This window comes from Elephantulus edwardii, unplaced genomic scaffold (assembly GCF_000299155.1).
Source record: "Elephantulus edwardii isolate Elephantulus edwardi_28Jun2011 unplaced genomic scaffold, EleEdw1.0 scaffold00209, whole genome shotgun sequence".
Taxonomy (NCBI): Eukaryota; Metazoa; Chordata; class Mammalia; order Macroscelidea; family Macroscelididae; genus Elephantulus; species Elephantulus edwardii.
In genome coordinates, this window is record NW_006399959.1 from 3,132,783 (window position 1) to 3,142,673 (window position 9,891).

The window sequence follows — 9,891 nt, forward strand, 5'->3', positions numbered from 1 at the left end:
TCACAGCAGTGCTATTCACCATCGCAAGATCATAGAAATAGTCCAAATGCCCAACTACAATTGAATAAATTGAGAAAATGTAGAACATTCACACAACTGAATGCTATACATCACTCAGAAGCAATGATTTTGAAAAATACTACCTAACTTGGGAGAGGCTGGAGAGCATTATTCTGAGGGAACTAAATTAGTCTCTTAAGGATAAATACTGCATAAGACCATTATTGTAAAAATGGAAAGGTAACTAATAAAACATGTATGAGAACTCCGGAGTGGAAGGGTTCGGAGTAGAGGGGTGAGGACGGGTAGGGGGTGAAACCAGGGTTGCACAGTTTGGTGGGTGGAGAGAGAGGGGGAAGGAAATGGGGAAGGATCTGTTGGGGATCTGAAAAGATTGGGTAATGATGGGCAAAGTCCAATGGTGGTTAATTTTATAAATATAATTCATGGGAATGATTGTATGACACATAATTTAAGTGAAGAATGGTGTAAAACACAATGTATATGAACTTTAACAACAAACCCATATAAAATTAAAAAAAAATAGAAAAAGATAAATGTGTGAGTCTACAAGCTGGCCAGTGGTCCCTTAGCAGAGATGGAACACAGGCAGATCTGGAGGATGTGGCCTAGCTGGGAAAGGCAATTGTTTTTACCTGCACTTTGGAAATTTGGCCAGTTCTGAAATTGGGACTTCTTGCCTCACCGCAGTGTTTGTTTGAAGAAGTGGGACTTATCCCTTAGGAATTTGTGGAGATGATAAGAACTTTCATGAGACAAAAAATTTCAAGTTAAGAGATTAAAAAAATCCCGAAACCAATAAAATCTAGTTTATTGGCACACAAGCCTAAACCTTCTGTTGTTGAGGTCATTTTAGTGCACAGTGATGTGATATTACAGAGCAGAACTACCCTTTTGGTTTTCAAGGCATGGCTTTAAATTTTTACAGAAGCACACTGCTTCACTTTTCATCCTCTGAGCAGCTGGTAGATTAGAGTCTGATACATTTACTGTGATGTGCATGAGATATGATGTATTTTGGTAGTCTTCCCACTATTGTAATTCATTCACAATTTTACTTGGAAAAACTCAGTAGATTGCTATAATTTCTTCAGAATTAAAACAATTTGTTCCTCCCAAATAATGTCTCTGTTTTGGTGAACATTTATACAGGAAGTTAGGTTCCCATTTGAAACTGACTTGACAATGGTTTATTTTTGTCATTATTAGTTATGCTTGTTTATCTCACAACTTTATTGAACATACAGAGTACCTTTATATCTGTTTTAACATCTGTTCTACTAATTTTAAAGAGCCCTTTGGCTCCTTAAGTGCTCTGCTGCTACTTAAAAGATTAGCAGTTCAAACCCACAAGCCCCACTGGAAGGAAGATGAAGCACTGGGACTCCATAAAGGTTTACAGCTTTGTGAACCCTTTTGGGACACTTTTGGGAACCCTTTGTGGGACACTTCTGTTCTGTTCTGTAGAATTACAGTAAGTCTGAATGGACTCAACAAAAAGTTTTTCTGGTTCTATAATTTTATGATTTGTGTAATTTCTGAGTCCATTTCTATTGATTGATTTTTCTCCTAGTTCTGCTCTCACCTGAAATAACTTAAAAGATAAAAATCCTCCTGAGTCTAAATAGACTAACTAGCAGACCTTGCCTCTCGATAATGTCTGTCAAGATTTTCTTTTAATACTTTTCCTGTTGGACTCTAACTCTCCTAGAACTGCATCCTTTGTGAAGCCAGTAGAGCTTGATTTAGTATGTTAATCAGCGTCTGAATTATAGCCTCATTTACCTACAGTTTCCTGGTACTGATATGCCTTGCATGCCTTTGAGTTACTGTGGGTTTGGCTCCAGACCACTGAGATGAAATAAATATCACAATAAAGTGAGTCATGTAATTTCCCTTCCCCCCCTATTTCTAATATGCATAAAGTTCTGACAGAGAAAATAGTGTTTTTGACTGCTAATCACAGGTCTGAGTTTCTCCAGTCATTTAAACCCACCAGCAGCTCCTTGGGAGAAAGACAGGCAGTTTCCTCCCATTGAGATTTACAGCCTTAGAAGGAGAGTTGCTCTCCACTTACACTGACTATATGGTGGTGAGTTTGGTTTTGGTAGTCTATTGCGTGTGCATTTTGGAGAAGTTTGAAGTCTTGTGAGAATTACCAAAATAGAATACAGAGACATGAAGTAAACACATGTAGTTGGAACAAAACAGTGCCAGTTGGCTTGCTTGACACAGGGTTGCTAAAGCTTTCAATATACAAAAAAAAGAAATAAAGCAATAAAACAGGGTATTCTTGTCTCTACAGCTGCCTCAGCTTGTTGTCTCTTCAGCACCGCTGGAAGGTGTTGTCTATGATTTGCTTCATTTTTGTTTCTTTGAATCAGCTCATGAGGAAGGCAAGATCAGCAGTGGAATCTGTCTGTAGACTTCGAAGAACTGGCCTTAGAGAAGTACTCCATTGTTGTGCCCTTATCTTTCATCCAGAACAATCCTCAGAAGGTGACATTAGAAAGGGATCTATTAGGTGGAACATTCAAGAGTGAGAAAAGATTCATCAGCCTTTTACTTACCATTGACAATCATACTTCACTGGTAGAACTTTCTCAGCGTTTAAGGACGTGACACCTTCTGATATTCTTGAATTAAGCCTCACTTAGAATTCATACTTTGTTTTGCCTCCAAAAATCTACTGTTGAGGGCAAAGCATACATGAGAAGGCTGTGGGAAACTCTTCAATCACAGAGCTAACTTGAGGAGACAGAGAATTCATACTGGGGAGGAAGAGTTACAAATGTGCTGAGCATGGCACCAGCTTTCAGCAGCACACACATTTGTCTTAGAACATGAACGTTCACAAACAGGCAACCCTCCACGTGTCACATATACAAGGACTTTCATTTGGCTGCCATGACTCGAACAGCACCAGAAAACTCACGCTCCAGGAAAAGTCTGTGAGTACACTAAACTCAATACGTATTTTGGTCTGAAACAAATCTTGCCTTCCATGAGACAATGCATATACACTACCAGGACACAAGAGTGTGAGTAGCTCTGGGCAGCCCTCAGCTATCACCTTTCCAGAGACAGGGAAGGCCCATGTCTCTAAGTGCTACAGTGAACATGTGGGAAATTTCCTGTCATGCCTGGAATCTAAACTGTAAAAATGTCCTGAGTGTGAAGTAACCTTTATTTCTCTGACCTTATTTCCCATCAGTGTAAAATACGTGCAAAATGGTTTATTTTGGAATCAGAGTTGACCTGCCATCAGCAAAGCCACACAAGAGGAGGACCTTTAAAATGTACCAAATATGGGGAATGTTTCAGGTTGGATAAGCAGCTCATTATCCATCAGCAAAGCCATGTGAAAAGTACCATGTAAATATAACAATTTCTATAACATTTGGATTTTCACTATCTTTTCAGGGGAAAGTCTTTATCCTTTATGTGCTAAGCATTTTATACTTATTACAAATATTCTCTCACTTGATTATTACATCAACTTTGGTTTAGGCAGTATTATTTTTGTTTTATATCTAAAGAAACAGTGTGAATTCAGGATCCTAACTCAGTTGCTTTTCAAATTTTGTTTTTGTGACCCTGAGAAAGATGATTTTTTTTCTGAATAGAATCATATTTATTCCTGAATTTCATTGTGATTTCAGTGACAGTTTATAGAGAAAATTGGTATTCCTTTTCCCGCTTCTCCCTGTATTTCTGTTTGTCTTTCTTTCTTCTTCTTCTTTTTTTTTTAAATATTATACAGGTTTACTTACAAAGTTTGTATACATTGTTTTTCACATTGGATCTTTCCCCTTTCCTTTACTCATCCCTCCCTTCAAATTGTGCCACCCTATAATTAAGCCCCCATGTCCTCCCCCGCTTCACCCCTCTGCTTCCCCCTCTCCTCAGATCTTCATACTAGTTCTACAATAATTGTCTTATAAAGTATTTGTCTTTATGAGAATGAGTTATTTCATTTAGCATAATGCTCTCCAACCTCTCCCAAATTAGGTAATAATTAAAAAAAAATCATTGTTCCAGCATGCTATGTAAATAATTTTGTTTTATACTTTTTTAAATTAAAAAACCTATACAAATGTAATGTCCATTTGAAAGTTGTAATATTTGACATGAATTATTAGAAAATTATAAAAGCTATTTTTTTTGTTATTTCATGTGAAAAGTTTCCAAATGAATGGACTAGTTAATGTCTTAATTGCAGTCACTAGTCATGACATTCCCATTTTCAAGCCTGATGCCAACGGCAGATACTGGGATTTGTGTTTCAGGGGTAAAGGTGTTGGCAATTCAACAACAACCCTCTTTTGATACTTAGATCTGGAGAAAGGTACTTCAGGTTGGTAATACAGTCTTCTTTTCTCTAAAACAAATAAAACACCTTCATCAGGCTTGCTATCAGATCTCTACTAAGCATATTATGTCATTCTATAAATATTAGTAACTATTGTTTAGTGACAGGAGCTCTGTTAGGTAAGCACTTGGTCAACAGTTTAGTCCTACCAGCTGCTCTTCAGGAGAAAGATGAGGCAGTCTGCTCTGTAAAGATTACTGCCTAAGAAACCCTGGGAGGTAGGTGCTCTGCTCTGACTTCAGAGCCACTGACTCAAAACTGACTCAGCATTCTTGGCTCCTGAGAGAGTGACTATAGGGAGGGTGAGGATTCAAATCAGGAGGTGTCCTCCACACCTAGAAATGTACATTCACTTTTCCAGGTGAAGCTCTCTTTACAGTTAACCTCTCTATTATTGTAATTTTCTTTCTCCAAATTTTGGAAGATGATGGCTAACCTTGAGGAGAATGGGAGGGAATCCCAGAACACTTGATTGAGGTCATGTGAATCTATACTCGGACTAGGAAACAGAGCAAGGAAACAGTGCATGGTTCAAAATCAGAAAAGGTGTGTATGCCAGGGATGTGTCCTTTCTCCATACCTTTTCAAACTATATGCAGAACAGATCATCAAGGAGGCTAGGCTTTATGAGGAGGAATGTTGCATCAAGATTGGAGGAAGACTCACAACAACTTATGTTATGCAGATGATATAACCTTGCTTGCTGAAACTGAGGTAGACCGGAAACACTGATTACAGAAGGTCTACGACTGTAGTCTTCAATAGAGATTGAAGCTCAACATCACTGGGTCAATTGAGATTGAGGTAACAACCTCAATAATTACAGCTTGCTTGGCTGCACTTAATCAAAACTCTTGGCACCAGCAGCCAGGATATCAAAAGATGAATTGCACTGGGAAATCTAGTGTCAGGGACCTCTCCAGAGTACCAAAAAGCAACGATGTCAGTATAAAGACTAAGGTGTGCTAGGTCCAGGCCATGGACTTCACAATTACTTGCTATGCATCAGAGACAATTACTAAGGATTACAGAAGAAGAATCAATGACTCTGAGTGTTGGAGAAGAGTCTTGGACATACCGGGGGCTACCAAGAAAACAAATAGGTGTATCTTGAAGAGGGTAAAAGTTTCTCCTTGGAGGCTAGGATTTTGAAGCTCCATCTCACATACTTTGGGCAGCCAGGAGGCACTGGTTCTTGGAGAAGGACATCATGCTTGAAGAGTGGAGGAACAGTGCAGGAGAGAAAGATGAGATGGGTTGATACAGTAACTGGGGCAGTGAAGGTAGGTGTGTCGGAGTCAGTAAGACTGACTCAGGACAGGGCAGGTTTCAGAGCTGTTGTACATAGGGTCACTATGAGTTGCAGGCAACTTGATGACACCTAACAACAACAATTGTAAAATAGGCATATTTTCAAATGCTGTCTTATTGTATGCATGCACCTAAGCATGATTGCTGGATGTAATTCAGGGAGCTCTGGTGGCTGCTAACTGTGGGCATTCATGCAGCTCTGATCTCAGATTTGAACGAAGAGGTCATGTTGGTCATCAGAGCCATCCTGTTTTTATGATGTTTTTTTTACCCTTCTATTTATAATGCCAACTGATAGACACAGATGTCATAAGATTTTAATTTATTGAAAGATTTTATTAACCTATCATGTTAGGTGCTCTTAACAAATACTGAATGGAAGTTAATACAGGGATGAAAAAAAGGAGTTTATTGCTTTGAATAGTTGGCTAATGTTAGTTTGCTGCTTAGACTTTGAAACATGATTTAAAGTGAAAACTTTGTGTCAAAGAAGTGAACTCAAACTTCTTAAGGTTTCTGTCATTTAAACTGATGAAAATAGCTATCTATCAAGTCTTGAACGTGATTAAAGGAATATCTGGATCTGTTTCAAAAGTTCTGAATGCTCGGGCCATTTAAAAGCAGCGGACCTGGGCGATGGGCGATGTAGTTGATCTGATTCCTGGGCAGTCCATCGTTATTTGATATATTAAAGTTTCTGTTGAACCACCACTATAGGCGGTGCATGAAAGAAGGATTGTGAATTGGAAAATAATTCTGTCCAGAGGATTGTTCATTATTGTGATGTCATATCACTATCAGAAGAAGGCTGCATCTGTAGTTTTTAGGACTTTTTTAAACAATTTAGGAGAAATGAATAGAAATAACCTATTTTGAGGAAGCCATGGCAAAATCACATACAAAACACTGAACTTGTTCTTGAGAATCTTCAGTGACTTCTCTTCTGGAAAGCTGCAGTCTGAGTAGAAAAAAATTCGTCTAATTCTGATGGCTCTTTTCAGTATAAGGATAAACTATACAGCTCTGCCTCAAAGGCTCTACAGGCTTAAATTGATGATTTCTAAGTTGAGTGTACAAGCGCTGGAAAGGCTAACATCGGCAAAAGTTCTGTTAATATGTCAAAATTCTCTCCATATATTTTTAAAAACAATGCTTGTGAAAATCTTGATGACAAGAAGAACTCAAACTCCTTGTCCTGTAGAAAAGAGCTGATTAATGACCTAGACTCCATTAGCCTAACTACTGATGATCTGTTAAAACTTCCAGCAGATGGATCCTTACCTTCCACTTATGTCAGACCGAGTCACCAAACTGACAGAAAAAACCTGAATGCTTCAGAAGACCCAGTTCATTAGACATTGAAAAGAATATAAATTTTCAAGAACCCATCTTTTCTGTGGGCAACGATAACTCGGTCACTTCTCATATATACACAAAAAGTAATGGAAAGCACCGTATCAAGCTAAAAAAACAAACAAACCCAAAACTTTGAATAAGACTAAAAATGAGTTTCTGAACCATTTTTATCCAAGCAACCATCTTCCAGGGACATTTCAGAACATGATCTTGAAAAGAATTATCCAAGATGGCTAACTAGCCAGAAATCTGACCTTAATATTTCAGGAATAACTAGTATCCCTGATTTCAAGAACCCTGTTTGGCTCCACAAAAAAGACCTGCTACCTGATACGGTCAGAGGACTTATGAGACATTTAAAGAAGATCATTGTTCCCCTAAACACAGTTATCAGGCACAAAGAAGTCCTCGGCTTACAAATAAGTAGGATTGTTTAGAATATCCCTTTGAACACTCTAACTTGTCGAGTTCTGTGGATGATGAGAAAGGAGTAGATAAGGAATATAAATATAATTTTGAACGTGGCCAGTGTCAGTATGAGAACCCACTTCATCCAGGACAATCCAAAAAGCCATTCAGTGATGACAAAATTGAATTGCTTATCCTAAAAGCCAAGAGAAATTTAGAGTATTCTCCTGAAGAATCACCAAATGCTATGAAGAATGATGGCAGTCCTTGCTCATTAGATAAACCTGAAGCAGAAAGATCATGGGAAAATATCCCTGTTCCTTTCAAATCACCTGTTGCTGTTTACCCTGACAAACTTCAAAGGCAAAATATTCTAAAGAGTTCCTTGAAAACTTTTAAAATAATGATAATCAGAGCTGTACTCTATCTGGAGGGAAACACCACGGTCCCGTTGAAGCCTTGAAACAAATATTGTTCAACCTTCAAGAAGTATGAGAAAACTTCAGTCAGAACAAATGCACAGAGTCAGTGGAAGGAGCTAAGCAGGTTTCAAAGATGAATTTTCTAAATTGCAGTTGAGTGAAAGTATGATTCCTATTACTAGGTCATTTCAGAGACCTGGTTGATAATAGCAGCAGGAAACAGCCATCAAAAACGTGAAGAGGAAAAGAAAAGTGCTAACTAATAAATAGTCACTGCCAAAAAAAAAAAGTTCTGAATGATGAAACAGCATCGTTCTAATGGAATTCACAATTTACATTAATTAATTAATTAATGGAATGTCACAGTTTACATTTTGCCATTCTAAAAAAATTAAGGAATTTAGTTTTTTATAGAGGTTGTTGTTATGTGCCATCAAATCCCTATGACCTATAAATCATAGCAGCCCTATGTACAATAGCTCTGAACCCTGCCCTATCTTGAGACTATCTCAATCCCCATTATCACAGTTACTGTGTCAATCTGTCCTATCCAAGATCCTCCTCTCCTTTACTGACTCCCCTCTCCCATCCTTATCTAGGGACTGGTTCTTCCTGACAACCTGCCCAAAACATTTAAAACGGAACTTCAAAATCCTTGCCTTCAAAGAGCAACTTGGTTTCACTCTCTCTAGGACAGAACTTTTTATTCTCTTGGCAGTTTGTGCTAGGCATGTTCAATACTCTTCTCCAGCACCACAACTCAAAGGCATCAAGTCTTTGTCTATAATCCTTAGCCATTGTCCAGTTCTCCAATGCAAGTAATTGTGCAGATCATGGCCTGGATCAGGCACACCTTAATCTCTAGACTGACATCATTGTTCAACAGCACTTTGGAGAGGTCTCTGGGACCAGATTTTCCTAATGTAATTTGTCTTTTGATTTCCCATCTGCTGGATTGTGAAACTGAGCAAGCTGAAATTGTTAACAATCTGAATCACTTCTCCAACTATCATGGAACTGCCAATTGGCACAGTGGTGAGAATCTGTTTTCTTGATTTTGAGCTTCAATCCATATTGAATACTACAGTCATTGGACTTCTGCATCAAATGCTTTATGTCCTCCTCACTGTTGGTAAGCAATATTGTGTCATCTGCACATGCAGGTTGTTGATGAATCTTCCTCTAATCAATCCTAATGCCACAATTCTCTTCATAAAGTCCAGCCTCCTGAATGATCTTTTCCACATATAATTTAAAGGTACAAATACAAAACAAATCCCTGATCCACTCCTTTCCTGATTTTGGACCATGCAGTGTTTCCTTGCTCTGTTCTGATGACTTCTTCCTGGTCCAAGTATAAGTTTCACATGAACACAATTAGTGTTCTGGGATTCCTATTCTTCTCAATATTAGCCACAATTTGTTGTGATTCACATAGTCAAATGTCTTTCCATATTCAATAAAACACATATAGACATTCCTTTGGGGTTTTTTTCTTTCAGCAAGACTCACCTGACATTGACTATAATGTCCCTAGTTCCATGAGCTCTTCCAAACCCAGCTTGCACTTCTGGCATTCTCCGTCAATGTACTGTTCCAGTCGTTTTTGTATAATTAGAAGGATTTTGCTTCCTCTCAAAAGAATTTTTGTTTTAAGCTTTGTTGCTACAGGTAATAGTTGATTCATGTCTACCACAATGACCACTACTAACTCAAGAATTCAAGAAGTTAAAATAAAAATTATATTCACAGTAAATGACTTCTGGGATTCCACATAATTGACAGTTTTCTGATGGCTGCAGCATAAGATATGACTTGAAACTGTAGATTGTATTCAAAGCGATCTGCCAGTTTGTGTGTATGTGTGTGTGTGTATGTATATATATAACAGTATACAGGTTATATGAATAAAGTCATTTGAGTTCATGAAACTTCTTATCCCTGTGGGATTTCAGTAGGAATGTTTTTGCTTTGACTATCTTTTCCAAAAGCTAACTATTG

At 38.0% G+C, this 9,891-nt stretch overlaps 1 pseudogene; it reads left to right on the plus strand.

Annotated features, from left to right (window-relative positions):
* Window positions 1–6,587: 6,587 nt before the first annotated feature.
* Window positions 6,588–8,094, plus strand: LOC102868050 (annotated as a pseudogene).
* The last annotated feature ends 1,797 nt before the right edge of the window (window positions 8,095–9,891 follow it).